The sequence below is a fragment of the Xenopus laevis genome, chromosome 9_10S, assembly GCF_017654675.1.
Source record: "Xenopus laevis strain J_2021 chromosome 9_10S, Xenopus_laevis_v10.1, whole genome shotgun sequence".
In the NCBI taxonomy this organism is placed as follows: Eukaryota; Metazoa; Chordata; class Amphibia; order Anura; family Pipidae; genus Xenopus; species Xenopus laevis.
The window spans coordinates 6795400-6816143 of NC_054388.1; the positions used below are offsets into that span (position 1 = coordinate 6795400).

Sequence of the window (20744 nt, forward strand, 5' to 3'; positions counted from 1 at the left end):
TTGCTGTATCGGCTTCTGGCAGATATTATTTGACTTGTGCTGTTTTGATCATTTATGATGATCCCTAAGCAGCCCAGACCACACTGAGCATGTGCACAGTCTTGGTCTTGCAAAGATGTATAACAAAGTTACAAGATGGTGACCCCCTGTGGCCAACTTTGAAAGCATAAATCATTTGTTTGATTAGACTTGTGGTGCAGTAAGTTTATGTTTAGTATACAAAATACAGCATTTGTAGCCTTATTCGATTTTACACTTTACTTCCCCTTTAAGTCTCTGTTAAAGGGGACTATGCCTCCTAGCTCTCGTATATGTGGCTGGGACTTTATTAGCTCTGTAAGGCTACAAATGTATTGTTATTGCTACTTGTTATTACTCATCTTTATATTCAGGCTTCTCCTATTTATATTCCAGACAAATCAATGCATGGTTGCTAGGGGAATTTGGACCCGAACAACCAGACTGCTGAAATTTATGAAATAAATGAAAACCAATTGTAAATCATCTCAGAACATCCCTCTCTACATCGTACTCGTTAATTTAAAGATGAAGAACCTCTTTCAGGTGCTCCTGGCATAAGCAATTGCATCATGCCTACAAGCATTGGACCAGGACCCACCAGCTAATGTCACAGTGGTGCAAAACTCCAGGATTTAAAGTCCAACCAACACCAATGCTTAGCGCATATTCAAAGTTTCTCCAAATTTGTTCTTGGCTGTGCCCACTTCTATTTCTGATGGTCTGGATATTGACTTTGGCCCATATATGTATGATAATGCCAAGATGGCCCATGTACAATAGTAGGTCAAATTCTAATTGGAGCATCCTCTCATGTATGTAATTAAGACTGGGACACCTACTTAGTAGAGTTCAGTGGGACAGGAAGCTTCTGTGGAAGGTTTAGGTTCCTATGTGTCAGAACAGCCCAATGGGATCCCAGGAAGATTCCTAATGGGTTGATGTGTCAAAGAGTTCACCCAATTACCTGCCTTGTATGCCGATACCATGGACAATCCCCAACAACATGAAGATATGGAGGGATGGAGATGATATGTAAAAGAGTTGATGCAGTGTTGGACTGGGATACCAGGGGCCCACCTGAAGACCTTGGACCAGGGGCCCACCTGAAGACCTTGGAAAAGGGGCCCACCTAAAGACCTTGGACCAGGGGCCCACATGAAGACCTTGGACCAGGGGTCCATCTAAACACTTTGGACCAGGGGTCCATCTAAACACTTTGGACCAGGGGTCCATCTAAACACTTTGGACCAGGGGTCCGCCCTCTCTCAGTGCTATTATTCTTCTCCTCACTCAACCTCTATTCTCCTGGTCTCTTTTCTTTACATACTATACTCTATAATTCCATCTATTTAGCCTCTTTGTTCTCAAAGAAATAGGGAATGGCCTTGAAATAAGGCCAAATAAGGGCCCACTGACACATGGGCCTACTGGGAGTTTCCCTGGTATCCTGATGGTCCAGTCCAACACGGAGTTGATGAGACGAGTGACAAGAGAAGGAAAAATAATTGAGAAGAGTGGACCTGCAAAGGGAGATTATTTACACACTTAGACATGATGAAAACCTGCCAAGAACTCATTACATATGTAAGTGCTGGTCACAATAATATAAATATAATAAGGAGCAGATTTATTAGTGTTGAATTGAAAATTCTAATTAGAAGTTTCTAATTTTTTTTATGGTCACAACTGTCAAATTCGACTAGGGAATTATCCAAATTCAATTCGAGGTTCTTTTTAAAAAAAAAACTTTTAATTACATTATTGAGATTTCTCATACCCCCTGCCCTTTAAGAATTCGAATGCGACTATTCGCCACCTAAAACTTGACAAATTCAAGTATAAGTCAATGGGAGAGGTCCAGTGACCAATTTGGAGATGTTTGTAGCCTTCCTGACATTCGAGTTTTTTTTCAGAGAAAAAACTTGAATCGAGTTTGGTCGAATTTAAATCGAGTTTTCGGGTTGGTAAAATGTGTCCGCGTTTTAGATAGGGATGCACCGAATCCACTATTTTAGATTCGGCCGAATCCCCCGAATAGTTTGCGAAAGATTCGGGCGAATACCGAACCGAATTAGCATATGCAAATTAGGGGTGGGAAGGGGAAAACATTTTTTACTTCCTTGTTTTGTGACAAAAAGTCATGCGATTTCCCTCCCACCCCTAATTTGCATATGCAAATTAGGATTTGGTTTGGCCGGGCAGAAGGATTTGGTCAAAACCTGAATCCTGCTGAAAAAAGTTTTAGATATTCGTTTTTTTTAAATAAATAACCCACCAGTCGAATTTCGAAGAAAATCGAATTTAATTGAGTTAAAAAAAACTCGCATGAATCTGAAATTCGAACCGTGATAAATCTGCCTTTAATTGTATCCAAAGCATTGTCACTTTGGTTTTATTGCTCTTACTGGCCCTTTAACAAATGCCCTAGAAAAGCAAATGATATTTCGGCTGCCCCAATAAATCTGACTCTTTCGAGTACGTCGAGAACCTGCCACAAATCTCAGGTTTGTGTTACGCCGCTCATTCGAGCCCATTTTCAAAGATGGATGATCCGATACAGGCCGGCGCACAGAACAAATCGTTCAAATGAAGAATATATTTTTATTTTCCCTCCGTCTTTTTTTGCCTTCGGCTGATATATACCCAACAAGCCTGGGGTCAGCTGCTATTCTTGTGCCGGCAGAATTATCTTCTAAAGGCAAAGCAAACCCAAAAACTGGTGCTGAATCAAAGAGATCACATTTGCCCAAGCTCTGCAGCAACATTTAATAATTCAGCTGGACATTGTCCTGGTCTCAATCCCGACCAGAGCACAATTTATCTTCTGGGGCTGAAAAGGAGCAGCCAAGTTCAATCAATTAAAGGTGACGGATACGGAATGTATTTATAAAGGGCAAGCTTGCCTCCCTTTGTTAGGATTGGCACAGGTGTATAAAGCAAGTAAAGGCTCTTCAAGGCTAAATATTAACTTTTTGGCTTTAGGGTAGGGGCACACTGGGCAATTCAGGGAGATTTAGTTGCCTGGCGACTAATCGCCTCGTCTTTGTGGTGACCAATCTCCACGAACGCCTTCCCTTTGTCTTACGCTGGCTATAATGAAAAAACGCCTGCGCCAAAGCACATGCGGCTCTTCGTATTCCAAAGTCAAGGTATTTCTCAGGAGGCCACTTCGCACGACTTCAGAAAACGAAGCGGCGTGTCTGCTTTAGCGCAGGTGATTTTTCATTATTTCAGGTGCAATGTCAACACTAGTGATGGGCGCGAATTCGCGGTGAATTTGCACGATTCATCACCAGCGAAAAAATTCACAAAACGCCGGCAAAAATTTGCGGAAAAAATTCGCCGGCGTCAAAAATGTTTTTTTCGAAAAAACGGATGTCAAAACCGGGCACCAGCGTCAAAAATGAGACGCCGGCGCCATTTCGCGAATTTTTTGGCGAAGTGAAACGGCGCAAATTCGCCCATCACTAGTTAACACTCAAAGTTGCCAACTGCAACAGGCAGGAAAACTGTGGTTTTTAGGCCCTCCAAAGAGATTAAAAGTCATAGGTATAGTAGAGAAAGTATAGCAGACCATGATGGAGACCAAGTCCACAGTGAACTTGAAAAAAGGCCCAGGCATTTCAAATACACAGAGGCCCTCCTTGTACCCAATAAATAGTGATGGCCTATGACAGTGGTCCCCAACAATTGGCTCTTGAGTGCTCACCTATCCCTTGTATGTTGCCCCAAAACAGGTGCTTCTTTTTGAATTCCTGGCTTGAAGGCAAGTTTTGGTTGCATAAAAACCCAACAGAACCCATTGGGCTACCAACAGCTGATCACAGCCCATATTTGGCACCTCCAGGATGCTTATGTTGCTCTCCAACTTCTTTAACATTTGACTGTGGCTCACGGGTAACAAAAACAGTTTGGGAAACTCTGGCCTTTGCCAAAATCCACAGATTGCCAGCTCAAGCCTGATGTTGACACTAAACGAGGCCATACACAATAAAATCAGCTCTTTTGTCAAGGTTGCCAAATGAGTGGATGTGAACCCGATATGCCCACCAAAAGCACGTCGATATGGGGTTAATCCGATCGTTTCAGCCCTAGGGCCAAACGGTCGGATATAACAAAGGAAATGGGCACAGATGGGCTGTAGGACAACATCAAGATGAACAACCCACATCAAGATGAACAACCCGTATCAAGTAGAAGTCAACACAGTCAAATCATAAATGTATAAGTGGACTTTCCACAGAGGCCTATGGCCACTGGATCCTAAAGGGGCAGGTGAAGCATGAAACTATTTTGGTGTGGCAGTTGTGTTGGAACAAAACAAGGGCTGTTATTTTTATGGTGAAGCAGAGCAAGATGGAGATGGTAGGACAAGAAAGAAGGACACAGCAGCACCTCTTTTAGACAATGTCTCGATCTCTAAAGTAAGCATTGAGTTGGCTTGTGCAGCAGAAAGCACAAATAATGTGAATTCATCCATCAGTAAATCGCTTATTTATCCTTTATAGACTTCCCAATGCATTTTTACTGATCCCCAGTATCACGTCTCATCTCGCCCAGCAATGCTTCATTTCATTCCCTCTCTGATGATGAGAATTGCTTTTTTTTTTCCCGTATTTTTCTTGAAGGACGGCAGCCCATTAGCGTTAATATGCGCGGCCCGTGTGCCTCCACGGCGCATTCACGGCTCATTTGCGTAAGATGGCTCGTGTTCCGCTCCTTGCCTCGGTCCCATCCCGCCTTGATCTCAGGGTAGCACAAAAACTTTGATCTCCAAGGAGTACGGAATGCAAAAAAAAGAAAAACCCATTGTAGAGAAAGGAAAACAGCAGAAATAAATTACATTTCTAATGAAAATGTCTGAATTTAAGCCAGATGGAGAGCTTTGAAGACAAGAGGATAATGATGGCTGAAATTAGTGAAGATATATCCCTCTGTCTGGTAGAGTTAGCACCAATATATTCACTTTTGATGCCTCCCATATTTCAGAGCTGGATAATTCCGTCGGCGCTGAAGCTAATGGCAATTAAAATTGCTTTATAGGTCAAGGCGATGGCTTCACCTGGAATATTGTGCGAAGTTCTAGGCTCCATATTTCCAACAGGACAAAGATAAACGGTTACACAGGGGATAATATAACGGTAAAATAGCTGGGGACGCGCCATAAAGAGGACGAGACGGAAGGGCAGAATGGCTTCTAATAGGCTTATGTGAGAGAAGAACCTACTGGAGCCAAAGGAGACACTTTGTTCAATGTCCTTCAACTCTACTGAACGCTTGGATTCTCAGTCTCAGAGATTTCTCATTTAATAAATGGCTTAAATCTCGATTTCTCTCTCTCTGGCTCATTATAAATCATGTGCAAAGGACGACGTGTGCAGTTGGCAAGTATAGAAAATAACCAAGTGCTCAATACCAAGCGCTCAATGGCTCCTGGAGAAGGTCTGTAAGGGCTGGGACACACTGGGCGATTTGGGGAGATTTAGTCGCCTGGCGACTAAATCGTTGCCTCACGAGGAAACTTCGGGCGACTTCGGAAAACGAATCGCCGCGTGTGATTAGCGCAGGCGATTTTTCATTTTAGCCAGGCGCAGAGCGAGGGGAGGCATTCGGGGAAGATTGGTCGCGGAAAGTCGCGGCGATTAGTCGCCCAGTGTGTCCCAGCCCTAAGGGAAGGTATTTATAGGGAACACTTTGTGTGACTCCAAACGCTTTACAATCAATTGCAGAAAAACTCTAAACAGGACCCAAGGGATCTACGGATTTGTCCAGAGAGTGAGATTTTTGTCTGTAGCTTAAGGGGATATGTCATGGGGAAAAAATGTTTTTTTTTTCAAAACGCATCAGTTAATAGTGCTGCTCCAGTAGAATTCTGCACTTTCTCAAATAAGCAAACAGATTTTTTTATATTTAATTTTGAAATCTGACATGGGGCTAGACTTATTGTCCGTTTCCCAGCTGCCCCGAGTCATGTGACTTGTGCTTTGATAAACTTCAGTCACTCTTTACTGCAAGTTGAAGTTATATCACCCCCTCCCTTTCCCACAGCAGCCAAACAACAGAACAATGGGAAGTTAACCAGATAGCAGCTCCCTAACACAATTTAATATTGTACCCAATGACATCAGCTCTGCCCCCGTCTTGATTTTCAACCAAAGGAGGCGGCAACCCTAGTTATTTTACTTTTTATTGCTCGTCTTTGTATACTGACCCTTTGCCATTCGTTTTGCAGCCTCTCTTTCAATACACTGCCTGGTTGCTAAGGGTAAACTGGACCGTAGCAACCTGGTAGCTGCTGAACATAAAGCTGAATCATTAAAAAAAAAAACAAACAACAAACGAAAACAAATTGCAAAATGTTTCAGAATACCCCAGTCAGGGGACCCCAACCTTTTTTACCAGGGAGCCAAATTCAAATGTACGAGTTGACGAGCAACACAAGCAAGAAAAAATTCCTTGGGGTGCCAAATAAAGGATATGATTGGCTATTCAGTTGCCCTATGTGGACTGGCAGACTACAGGAGGCTCGCTTTGGGCATATACCTGGTTTATATGCAACTAAAACTTGCCTACAAGTCAAGAATTATAAAATAAGCACCTGCTTTGAGGCCACTGAGAGCAACATCTAAGGGGTTGATGAGCAACAGGTTACTCATGAGTAGGGATGCACCAAATCCCCAAATCCTTGGTGAAAGATTCGGCCGAATACCGAACCCTAAATCCTAATTGGATATCCAAATTAGGGGCAGGAAAGAAAAAAGTGGAAAAACAATCTTCTTTTGCGATGAAAAGTCCCCTACCCACCCCTAATTTACATATGCAAATTAGGATTCGGATTCAGTTTGGCCAGGCACAAGGAATTTGCCGAATCAGATTCCTGCTGAAAAAGGCTGAATTCCAAACTGAATCCTGGATTGGGGATCACTGGTCTAGATCATACTAAAATTAATGTAAGGGTGAACCCCTTAATTATGGGTTAGACTGTGATGCTGGGATTTAAGATCTATCACCATTTAGGTGAAGCAACACCAAACGTTGGTTTAATAAGCCACTTCCAATGCTGCTGATGTACAGATCCTATAGTTCTTTAACCCATTTAATAAGCTATAGAAAGTTGCTATGGAAGGTTTATGTCCCCTTTAATTGATATGCAGGCATGGGTTCCGTTATCTGGAAACGTTATCCAGAAAGCTTTGAATTACGGAAATCTCCCCTCCCATAAACTCCATTTTATTCAAATAATCCAGTTTTTTAATAAATAATTTCTCTGTAATAATAAAACAGTCGCTTGTACTTGATCCCAACTAAGATATAATTAATCCTTATTGGAAGCAAAACCAGCCTATTGGGTTTATTTCATGTTTCCATGATTTTCTATTAGATTTAAGGTATGAAGAGCCGAATTACAATATGATCTATTATCCGGAAAACTCCAGGTCCTGAGCATTCTGGATAACAGGTCCCATGCCTGTACTTGAAAAATTAAAGGCGTGTTCACCTTTGCGTTATCTTTAAGTATGATGTAGAGATTGATATTCTAAGACCATTTGCAACTGGTTTTCATTTTTTATTATTTGTGGTTTTTGAGTTATTTAGCTTTTTATTCAGCCGCTCTCCAGTTTGCAATTTCAGCCGTCTGGTTCCTAGGGTCCAATTTACCCTAGCAACCATGCATCATTTGACTAAGAGACTGGAATCTGAATAGGAGAGGCCCGAGTTGAAAGAGGAGGAAAAAAAAAGTAGCAATAACAATACATTTGTAGCCTTACAGAGCATTTGTTTTTTTAGATAGGGTCACTGACCCCCCATTTGAAATCTGAAAAGTCAAAAGAAAAGGGCAAATAAACTAAAAAAAAAAACTATAAAAAATAAATAAAGACCAATTTGAATATAACATACTAAAAATGAATTGAAAGGTGAACCACCCATTTAAATACCCAACAAAACAGCGCCTACTAGTGGAAGTAAAGATTAAATCATGCAATAGATTGATAATCTGTGATTCTTTGCAGAAGAGAAAGGGTTAAGGTCGTTATCTAATTGCGTGTTTGCAGAAGTCTTGGCTCCTGGGGCTTTAGACTTTATGGGAGAGACTCTCTGTTGGCGCATCTCTCCGGAGGGGGGGGGGGGTGGATTGGAGCAGAGAAGGAAAGAACAGAGCCCAGCTCCTACTGATTTCAAATTAAAATCCTTCTGGGGAATGAACAAGATGCTTGCCAGCGTTTCTCCACCGGATATTTGCATTCATTTACATTTATTTCCAGTCTCGTTAAGAGAATTTTGTAAAGAGGAAAATGGCGCCACCTGGAGGCACAAAATGCAAGTGCTCCAAATAACACATCACCTTCCTTAGTTATATCAGTTATCCGGAAACCTAGAAAGTTCCGAAATATGGAATCGAAGTCTCCCATAGACTCCATTATATTCAAATAATCTAAATGTTTAAAAAGCTATTTCCTTTTTCTGTGATAATAAAACAGTAGCTTGTACTTGATCCCAACTAAGATATAATTAATCCTTATTGGAAGCAATATTGGCTTTTCTAGTAGGTTTAGGGTAGAGACGCACGCTCAGATTCAGGGAGATTTAGTCGCCAGGCGATAAAACGGCTCTTCTTCGGGCGACTAATCTCCCCTGAACTGCCGGCTAGAATCTAAATCGCCGGCAGGGTGGCACTCAGAGCGCTTAGTTTTTCGAAGTCGCCAGAAGTTCCCGCAAGGCAACTTCGGGTGACTTCGGAAAACGAATCATTTCCAAAAAAAGAAAGTGCAAGCTCCAAGTTCTGATGGTCAGTCTCCCTACTGCGTGCTATATCTAACTTATAGTCTCCCACAGTGTCCAGGGGGGTCCAGGCCCACACCATCCAGGTCCCCCACCACCTTTATGGACCCCCACCCCCCTAGTCACCAGGTGATAAATCGACTCTTCTTCAGGGGCGACTAATCTCCCCAAACTGCCTGTAGAATCTAAATAGCCAGCAGGATGGCACTCAGAGCACTTTGTTTTCCAAAGTCGCCCGACGTTTTGTCGTGAGGCAAACGACTTCGGAAAACGAATCGCTCCGAGTGCCACCCCGCTGACGATTTAGATTCCACCAAGCGGGAGGAAGTTCGGGGAGATTAGTCGCCCACAATAAGAGGCGATTTGACGCTGGGCAACTAATCTCCCCGAATCTGAGCATGTGTCTCTGCCCTTAAAAGTATGAAGATCCTAATTACAGAAAGAACCGTTATCCGGAAAAACCCCAGGTCCGGCGCTTTCTGGATAACAGGTCCCATACCTGTACATAAAAAAAAAGAAAAAAAGAAAATCAGTGAAAGCGTTAAGAGAAATGTTGCAAAGCATCAGCCGGCCTCCGGTGGAGAGAAAGCAGAGGCCCCTTCCGACTGAGGTTAACAAAGCGAGACGGGTTCTTCTCCCAGCGACTACATTAGCATTTGTACTTTAATTGCTAAATTGTCTGTTAAGAGAAGGGAGATCCAGCTCGGGCACGCACTGTTCCTTCTTGTGCCGGGGAGGTAAGTGGATGTTTAACCTACAGGTGAGGAGATGCTGGAGGGTCAGGGCACCAGGAGGAACAGAAAGGAATCAGCAGAAACAGTCACATTCGAAAGCACAATGTGCTGAACATGTTCCAGAACAATCCATTAAACTATTATGGGTCACTTTAGGGGGATTTGGCACATTTGTCGGGTACAAGTTGTTTACGTGCTAAGCCGACATTTTAACTGATGCCCCTCGGGCCATGTAGGAGGGACCCTGTTATTTCAGCTGAGGGTGGGAAACGATGGAGAAGGTTTCTGTTTTTACCTGGAAGAAATATCCCTTTAATTACAATGTCATTTATAATGTTCAAGGAATTTCCCTTTAGATGGCTCTTTTACTTTCTGACTTATCCGTCTCTTTTATAGACTTAATTTCATTCATATCATCTTACTACAGCTATGGCATACGGGCGGGCGGATTGGTGGAAGGCATCAACAAACAGATGCAATTCATAAGGAAGTAATAGACACGTATTGGCACAGTGACGCTCCACTTTACATACTTCTTTAGGGCTGAAGGTGCAATAGACGTACTGACGTGCCAGTACAGTAAACTAAAGACGTATACGAGAGCAGCGCGTCACCAGGCCCGGATTTTGTGCTGCGGCGCCCCGTGGTCCTAGTGCCGGCACCTGCGATCTCACCTGAGCACTGGGGATGATGTGTACAGGAGTACGCATCCCCAGTGCTCCCTTGGATTGCAACTGGGCAGCATGCCGCCCCTAAAATAAGCCTGGGTAGGGCTACCACCCGGCCGGTAAAACCACCTGCCAGGGCCGGTATTACAAATTTGTAATGTAGCTGCCGGTAAATTTGTAATACCCTTAACAAGACCCCCTTGGCCCGCCCCAATCCCCTGGAAACGTAATTTTTGTGCTCCTCCTGGCAACCTCTGTGAAACGGCCCACCCTCTTTTATTCCCGCCCCCCCACCAGCCGGTAAAAATGACTGCTACGGCCATGCGATTCCTTGTTTAAGGCGCGGAGAATAAGTCCAAACAGACTCGACTTCTCCACTTCCTAAACTCCGTGTACGTGTCCATCTCCAGGAGTGAATGATCCTGATCACAAGCTAGCAACCTCGGAATGGATGTCAGGCTGAATGGTCGGCCCTCACACATTTTCATCTCACCAAATCTGGCCCTCGTTGCAAAAAGTTTGGACACCCCTGGAGTAAACAATCTGTTGTCACTCCAAAAAGAAAGTGCAAGCTCCAAGTCCTGATGGTCAGTCTCCCTTCTGCGTGCAAGTTCTAACTTATATTCTCCCACAGTGTCAGACTGGGAATGGCTAGAGAATAAGGGGCCCACACCCACACCATTCAGGTCCCCCAGCACCTCTATGTACCCCCGTCTCCCCTACAGCCCCTGCCGCAAATCCTCATCTGTTTGCCGGAACCAGGGCTAGGAAGAAGAGGCTTGTGCAAAGCAACAAAGTGGAGATGCCAAGCACTTACCTGCTCTTTTACCTACCCCTGGTCCAGTCCTGGTTCCCCTGCTGGGTCTTGCCTTTCACATTGTAACAGTGCATGCGCCGGGAAGGGGACGAGATGGCCAGCTGCCTAGGGCACCCAACCGGCTTGGCCCGGGCCTGCTAGTGGAAGGCTGAAGAGGCACATGCCTAGGGCAAAGTGGTGGGTTGACATTATGTACGGACTTCTTCTTCCTGCCTAACCCTAGAGTCAACTCTTGCCCCCAACTGTCGGCTTATGACCTAATCATCCACTGCCATGCTGTCGCCTCTTCTTGGTGTTGCTATTTTTACATTGTTCTGGGAAAGCTTGAAATTTATTTATACTATATATACAGGTACGGAACCCATTTCCAGAATGCTCAGGACCTGGGGTTTTCCAGGTTAGGGGTCTTTCAATAATTTGGATCTCCATACCTTAAGTCTACTAAAAAAATCAATTTAAACATTAAATAAACCCAATAGGACTGTTCTGATCAAATACGGATTAATTATATCTTCCTCTGGATCAAGAACAAACTACTGTTTTATTACTACAGGTATAGGATCCCTTATCTGGAAACCCGATATCCAGAAAGCTCCAAATTACAGAATGGCTGTCTCCCATAGACTCCATTTTATCCAAATAATCCAAATTTGTAAAAATGATTTTTCTCTGTAATAATAAAACAGTCGCTTGTACTTGATCCCAAATAAGATATAATTAATCCTTATTGGAAGCAAAACCAGCCGATTGGGTTTATTTAATGTTTAAATGAATTTCTAGTAGACTTAAGGCAGGAAGACCCAAATTACAGAAAGATCCGTTATTCGGAAAACCCCAGGTCCCGAGCATTCTGGATAACAGGTCCCATACCTGTACAAAGAAAAAAGAAATCATTTCTAAAAAATTGAATAATTTGATTAAAATCGAGTCTATGGGAAACGGCCTTCCTGTAATTCTGAGCTTTCTGGATAGTTTCCGGATAACGGATCCTATACCTGTAAAAAAAAAAAAAAAATATATATATATATATATATATATATATATATATATATATATATATATATATATATATATATATATATATATATATATATATATATATATATATATATATATAAAAATGTTCAGTATGTCCAGTTGTTCATAGAAGGTTAATTTGTGCAGTTTTTAGGTCAGGAAAGTTGGTAAAAAGTAAGAAAAAAAACTTTGTAGATAAAGTGTAAAAAAGTGTAGATATTCATTTCTGAGCTTTGTGATTCATCCAGGGACAGATTCACCATTCAGCCTGTCACAATAACAAGAATTGTAATGGATCACTTGATACTCACATTGTCTCGGATATTTTAAGGCACTGGTTATCTGAGGAGCATTTCAAGTGACTTAATATGGATAATACAGAGAATATTCACACAATGAGAAATAAAATGTGGCAGTTGCTTCAAAGCCAAGTGACACTGAACTTGGTGACAAAAGGAGAACCTTGAAGAGCCAGACGCAAATGAACCAGCGGAAAGGGACAACTCTGTAGGAGACTTCAACCGCGTCAGCATAAAAACAGCTCCGTGTGTTAAAGTCGGAATTGGAATGTGCTGGAAGAGACAATTCACATATAACCGGGGCATACATGCCTTATAGGATTCCCCTCGGGCAATGAATAGGAGCAGCCAATTAAGGACCAGACAACAATTCTAATTGATCTCTTTTCACCCAGCCAACTTCTCATTACCTTTAAACACAGTTTTCACTTACAAATGACAATATTTTATTGATTATAATTCATTATTTGAATTTTTTGACTTATTTAGCTTTTTATTCAGTGGCTTTTCAGTTGGCATTTTTTTGGCAATCGGGTTGCTAGTAGCCATGCAATGACCCTAGTAGCCATGCATTGATTTGAGACTGGAATATGAATAGGAGAGGATCTGAATAGGAAGATGAGGAATAAAAAAAGTAGCAATAACTATATATTTGTAGCCTTACAGAGCATTTGTTTTTAGATTGGGGGTTTTTAGAATGGGGTCATTTGAAAGCTGAAAAGAGTCAGACGAAAGAGGCAAATAATTCAAACTATAGACATAAATAATGAAGACCAAATGAAAGGTTGCATAGAATTGGTCATTCTATAAAATACTAAAAGTTAACTTAAAGGTGAACTAGATCAAACCAGGACAGATAAAGGGAAGGGAAACAAAAAAGAGTTGGGAGGGAAACAATGGAAGAATTGGGAGGGAAACAGCGGAAGAGTTGGGAGGCAAACAAGGAAGAGTTGGGGGGAAACAACGGAAGAGTTGGGGGGAAACAACGGAAGAGTTGGGGGGAAACAACGGAAGAGTTGGGGGGAAACAACGGAAGAGTTGGGGGGAAACAACGGAAGAGTTGGGGGGAAACAACGGAAGAGTTGGGGGGAAACAACGGAAGAGTTGGGAGGGAAACAACAGAAGAGTTGAGGAAAAAAAACAGAAGAGTTGGGGGGAACAACGAAAGTGTAAAGGAAGAGTTTGCCTCCCAACTCTTCCTCTGTTTCCCCCCAACTCTTTCGTTGTTTCCCTTCCAACAGAGGAAGAGTTGGGGGGAAACAGAGGAAGAGTTGGGGGGAAACAGAGGAAGAGTTGGGGGGAAACAGAGGAAGAGTTGGGGGGAAACAGAGGAAGAGTTGGAAGGAAAACAACGCAAGAGTAAAGGAAGAGTTGGGTGGGAAACAAGGGAAGAGTTGGGGTAAACAAGGGAATAGTTTCAAAGGAACAGTTGGGAAAAAAGAATAGGATAAAGTGTTTGGGGAAAAAAATAGGATAAAGTGTTTGGGAAGTTCCAAATACAAAAAAAAAAGGAACAGAAAGTGAAAAATAAAGCAAGAAAAATGAAATATGTGCAAATGGAAGCTTACATGACTGTACCTGAACACAACATTTTAGAAACTTGGCAATTCCACAAGAACAATCTAAGAGTATAAAGTTGCATCACTGATCCATGACCAAAGGAAAAGGAATAGACGAGACATGGCCACAATCCAAAAAACAAAATTTAAAATCTCTCCCAGTTTTGTGGTGTTAAATATTGGGTATTGGAAAAATGGTTATATTCCAGTATTGATTAAGTTTGAATATGTTTCATTTGAGCACTCATGACTTGTCATTCACACATCTTTCACACACTGGTTCCCAGACTCCATTTGTTCCTCAAGTCTGGAGGGATTAGGTTACAATTAACATATGGAATTTATGGGTAGGCTGGGGGAGGTGTATCCCACAGGTTTTGAATATATCCCTGGACAAAGAGAAGTTTGCTCACTCTCACACTGGACACACACACAGACATACACACAGACACACACATAATACAGACATACACAAAACTTTTATACAACATATTGATACATACATATTATTTTGGTAGGTTGTCAATAGAGCATTTGACTGGCTAGGTATCTGTTAATTTGTATGTATTTTCTGTAACACATTTTTTACACATTAAATATATTTAAATATCACCTTGGTGAGTGGTGTTTGTTGACCATAGAACTTATACAAATTATTTAAAAAGACAGTAGTTTCTTACATGTGGAAAGTCTGAAAAAAAAATATTTTGTGGTTCTGGAAAAGACAAAGAAAACCACAAAATGCTCAATAATCATCGCAGAACAAGAGGCGCTTAATCAGAGTTAATAGATCTTTCAGTTCTTCCCGCACTCTATAAAACATAATGTTCTGCGTGCATGAATTACTTTTCAAATTGTTATGGAATTTAATGGTTTTGAAAAAGAAGGCGAGATGCGTATGACAAATGTTAGCTTGTGCCGAGCATTTCTGTAATAATGATGCTCCAAGTCAGAAACGGAACGCTGCTGTGTTGATTAGTTCAGCGCTTCCGAGCCAACCGCTAACCTGTTTGTGCTGACTCTGGAGGAATGTCTGTAACGGTGCAGTCAAAAATCAGAAAGGTTTGCTTGGAGGCTGACTGAATATTTGGCAGTTGGTACATAGCTTGAATTCCTTCACATTTGTGTTTGACTGTACAGAAACCCATGCACAGATACTCATTATCTCCTCTCTTTTCTGTCTTATCATTTCTTCCCAAATTCCCTATCCGGTATGTTTGTTACCCAAGCATCCGTCTCTTTCTCTGTTCCAGTAATTTCCATTCTCTTCTAATTTTTGTCTACTTCACCTTTCCTAAGGCTAAGGTCATATTGCTGGTGACACCTCCTGCAGCTTCCATGGACTTCATCATTATTTATACAATGTCAGCAAATAACGCAGTTCCCCAAGGCTAAGGACACCACTGATGACCACCTGTTAGATTCCCCGTTGACTTCTTCATTGTTTACATAAGGTCAACTAGTTATGTAGTTCCCAAAGGCTGGTGACCACCTTCCAATATTTCCCAGTTGACTTCTTCATTGTTTACATGAAGTCAACTAGTTATGTAGTTCCCAAAGGCTGGTGACCACCTTCCAATATTTCCCAGTTGACTTCTTCATTGTTTACATGAGGTCAACTAGTTATGTAGTTCCCAAAGGCTGGTGAACACCTTCCAATATTTCCCAGTTGACTTCTTCATTGTTTACATGAGGTCAGCTAGTTATGTAGTTCCCAAAGGCTGGTGACCACCTCCAATATTTCCCGTCGACTTCTTCATTGTTTACATGAGGTCAGCTAGTTATGTAGTTCCCAAAGGCTGTTGACCACCTTCCAATATTTCCCAGTTGACTTCTTCATTGTTTACATGAGGTCAGCTAGTTATGTAGTTCCCAAAGGCTGGTGACCACCTTCCAATATTTTCCGTTGACTTCTTTATCATTTACATGAGGTCAGCTAATTATGTAGTTCCCAAAGGCTGGTAACCACCTTCCAATATTTCCCAGTTGACTTCTTCATTCTTTACATGAAGTAAACTAGTTATGTAGTTCCCAAAGGCTGTTGACCACCTTCCAATATTTCCCAGTTGACTTCTTCATTGTTTACATGAGGTCAGCTAGTTATGTAGCTCCCAAAGGCTGGTGACCACCTCCAATATTTCCCGTCGACTTCTTCATCGTTTACATGAGGTCACCTAGTTATGTAGTCCCCAAAGGCTGGTGACCACTTCCCATGTTTCATGCTGACTGCATTTTTTACATGAGGTCAGCTAGTTATGTAGTTATGTAGGGGGTTATTAATCAAAGTCAGAATTGATCTCAATATTTTCTGCTACAAACTCCGATCAAATCCGCTCAGGATGTTTACGCTTATTACTTTACGTGTAAAAATCCTGAGCGGATTTGATCGGAGTTTGTAGCAGAAAATATTGAGATCAATTTGGACTTTGATGAATAACCCCCTAGTTGTTTATATGAATTATTTAAAGGGGTTGTTAAAATTAAAGTTTTAGTATGATGTCGAGCGGCATATTCTGAGACTATTGGTTATTTCGCTTTTTATTCAGCAGCTCTGCAGTTTGCAGTTTCTACAATATCGTTGCTATGGTCCAAACTACCCTAGCAACCATGCACTGATGTGAATAAAAGACTGGAATATGAATAGGAGAGGCCTGAAGAGAAAGAGCAGTAATAAAAAAGTAGCGATGACAATGTAGCCTTACAGAGCATTCTTTTTTTTTATGGGGTCAGCGACCCCCATTTGAAAGCTGGAAAAAGTCAGAAGAAAAAGGTAAATAATTAAAAAATGAATTAATGAAGACCAATTGGAAAGTTTCTTAGAATTGACCATTTTTAACGTAAAGGTGAACCAACCCTTTAAATTACTGTAACTTTTCCAGGCGACAATTTGGGGTGGATTTTGCCACGAAACTTATGACGTGATAATGGGCAAAAACACAAATAAATAAATATATATATATACACATATATATATATATATATATATATATATATATATATATATATATATATATATATATATATATATATATATATATATATATATATATATATATATATATATATATATATGCCACCCCAAAAAATTAAACCAGTTCTATGTTTCTGGCGCAGTAGCCCGCCATTTTTACGCTTCTGCAAAGATGGAGCTGGGGGAGCCACACTTGCCAGAAATCGCAGCAGCCGGGTTTATTCATTTTGCTCCTTGACAGCGAATGAGATTTTTATGACCTTCAGGACATTATTAAGGAAATAACTGAATACAAAGCAGGGCTGAAGGTTAATTTAATAACTGTCATGTGCAGAGGGGTCATCACCGACCCCCGTGTTTATTTAAAGTGACGCTGACATTTATGAATCCGTGTGTTGATATTACATCAAGGGACGGTATCAGAAGCAAGAAAATGCACATGAGCTGGATGGTTTTTGCCCTGATAAACCAAGAACTGCATGTTTTGATAAATGTCATGTTATATATATATATATATATATATATATATATATATATATATATATATATATATATATATATACACACATATATATATATACGCTTTGCTTTTTAACTCCATGCCAGGGAATGCTGCTTGGAACGCCCTGGGGTTTTTCCAGATCTTTTTGTTATTTGGATCATGTAAACATTAAATAAACCCAATAGGCTGGTTTTGCTTCCAATAAGGATCAATTATATCTTAGTTGGGATCAAGTACAAGCTACTGTTTTATTATTACACAAAAAAAGAAAATCATTTTTAAAACATTTGGATAATTTGGTTAAAATTGAGTCTATGGGAGACGGCTATTCCGTAATTCAGAGCTTTCTGGATAAAGGGTTTCCGGACAACTGATCCCATACCTGTACAGACAAGGCATCTAACAATTGGGTTCTATTGGGCAGCCTCCCCACATCTACATTATAGATGAAAAATCGATATGACCCTGTTAGTGTACAGGGATTATCCCACGGAGACTGGGGAGAGCGGGTTCTTTTCCCTTTCTTGCAAAAGGCTGGAGGTTCGGCTTAATAAACCAGAGATGTTCCGCTTGCTCTTCGCCTGCAGTTGCTAAGCTACAACTCCCAGCTTCCCAGAAGAATTGGCGGCTATGGGAGGGGTGCTGGGAATTTTAATTTAGAAAACAGAGTTAGAACTAGAGGTGGATGAAACCTTGGATTAAAGGGAAAGTTCTCCTTAGGCCAATATGCAGCTAGTTAGCATTTTTCCCCATTTCTACCTCTTTCCTCTACTTATCACGCCCTTATAGGACGCTAGAGTCTGTAGTCATAGCAACAGGATGGCAGTTAAAGGGGTAACTTTTACTATGGTTTCTTTAAGTGGCCTGACAACCCTACTGCTCTCTTTGGAACATACAGGGCCTCACTAGAATAAGCATATTTCCTCTATATACAGTAAATAGCAGCACCTATTGTGTCATAGCACCCACTAACTGTAACTGCAGGACTGTCGTCACCCTCATTAGTGATGGGTGAATATCTCCCGTTTCGCTTTGCCGGAAAAATCATAAATTTCCCGCGAAATTCGCAAAACGGCAAAAATGTGCGAATAAATTATGAAAAACGAAAATTTTGATGCTGGTGTTAAAAGTTAATAGGTGTTAATTTGACGCAAGCGACTTTTTTCACATGGAAATTCACCGCAAATTTGTGCCAGGCGAATTTTATTCGCCCATCACTAACCCTCATTCATAAAGCAGGAGGGGGCACAGTCAGGATGTTACTGGCTATGGACGGGTATGATGGGGCATAGTCAGGGTGTTATTGGGCCAGCCAAGAAATTCACCCCCTTCTCTATAAAGGAGGCTCAAGGGGTAAGATACAGCCCCGTACTTTATTTCTCCACTTTACCACACCAGCGTCACACACAGGGTTGCGAATTTTTTCACCTTGTTTCGCTGAAAAAATGACGTCCAAAAACTTGTATGACGTTGTCCGTCAAAATAAAAAGGCGCGCGTCAAAAAAAGTTTCGCCGCACGACAAAATTTTATTCACGCCCATAGACTTTAATGGGCGTCAGCGACATTTCATCGGTGGCAAATTTTTGGCAAAACGGGTCAAATTCGCCCAACCCTAGTTGCCATGTTTGCCGGTGGCTAAACCGGAACAAAGGGAGCGGGGCAGATAGCATTGGGGGTGGAGCAGTGATGTTTGGGTGGGCATGATGACATCAGAGATGATGTCGTGGAGTTATGATGCCGGGTCATGGTTATTACATCACTTATGTGCAACTGGCTGGATTTCTGTCCAGTTTTCCAGTTGAAGCCCAGTCCAGTTGAAACCCTACCTCTATCTATTCTGCCCCATGTGTAAGAACAAGGTGTGCGATCTAATATACAGAAATCCATCATCCAGAAAGCTTTGAAATACAGCGATGCTCATTTAGTAAAACGTACTTATTTTTTGATTGATTTGCTTATTTTGGTTTCTGTAATAACAAGAAATTAGAAGCTGAAAACCGAATAGAAAGTGGAGACCCGGAAAATACCGGCCTTGCTATATTTTTATGGTTTTTCCTTATAAATAACATTGGCATCAAACAACATTTTCACTGGCCAGGCCAGTAAAATACCAGCCAGGTGGCAACCCTATTGGAGGAGCTGACCTCAAGGGCCACCACCAACATCCACCCTGTGCCAATAGCACCAGCCACCTCCTTGCCTATAGCACCCATCTCCAACTTTGCACAAAGACCAGAGGCAACGGGACCCACTGGGATTTCTCCAGTAGCCCAATGGCCAGTTCTATCCTCATTAAGTTCAGAGTTATCCATTGAGTTTGGCTTCCCTTCGGTATTTACCTGAAAGCTTCACTGAGCAACACAGCAGAACACATGGACCCTCTATAAAAATACATCAAGTGTAATAAAAAATAATACTTTTCCCCGATCTGACATTTTCATGAAATCTACACTTTTTCTGGTCTCCAAAAAAAACGTAATCGGGTCTGCTGCATTCCGATGTGGGATAAATCAATATCCGAATTAATTGCGTTCCCCCCAACCAATCATAGTGAGGGGGGAATCTGTTTAATTTCCCATACAAAAAGCTGTACTTATCGTTTACTCTTGTGTCAAAGCTCTTATGAACCTTCTGCAGATAGTGGAGAAAAGTTACTGCAACAACTGTAAGTATGTCTGTGCTGCCACCTGCTGGCTGTACCATGGAATGACAATACTAGGAAGCATTGGATAAGTATTGTATATATGGGACCTGTTATTCAGAATGCTGGGGACCTGGGGTTTCAGTTAAATCTTGTGGAAAATTATGTAAACATTAAATAAACTCAATACAGTATATCTGTGCTGCCACCTGCTGGCCGTACCATGGACTGACAATACTAGAAAGGCCTCTGCATATATGGGACCTGTTATCCAGATTACGGTGGACCTGGGGTTTTCCAGATAACAGATCTTTCCCTAGTTTAAATTCTGTTACCTTAAGTCTGCTAAAAAATCATGTAAATATTAAAAAAACTCAATACAATATGTATGTGCTGCCATCTGCTGGCTGTACCATGGAATGACAATACTAGGAAGCCCTCTTTATACATGGGACCTGTTATCCAGAATTCTGGGGACCTGGGGTTTAAGTTAAATCTTCTAGAAAATCATGTAAACATTAAATAAACTCAATACAATATATCTGTGCTGCCACATGCTGGCTATACCATGGAATGACAATACTAGAAAGGCCTCTGCATCGATGGGACCTGTTATCCAGATTGCTGGGGACCTCCTGGAGCTTCCCTTGTGTTGCACGTTCTTCCGTTCAGCCGCAGGGGAGCGCAGGAGTAGACACACTCAGTTACTGCAAAGGGGGCTGTACTGACACAG

General features: G+C 41.5%; 1 long non-coding RNA gene across 1 annotated transcript in view; it reads right to left on the reverse strand.

Moving 5' to 3' along the window:
- LOC108702569 overlaps window positions 1-20744 on the reverse strand; it is a 144392-nt gene that overhangs the window by 122091 nt on the left and 1557 nt on the right. The gene's annotated exons all lie outside the window — the stretch shown is intronic.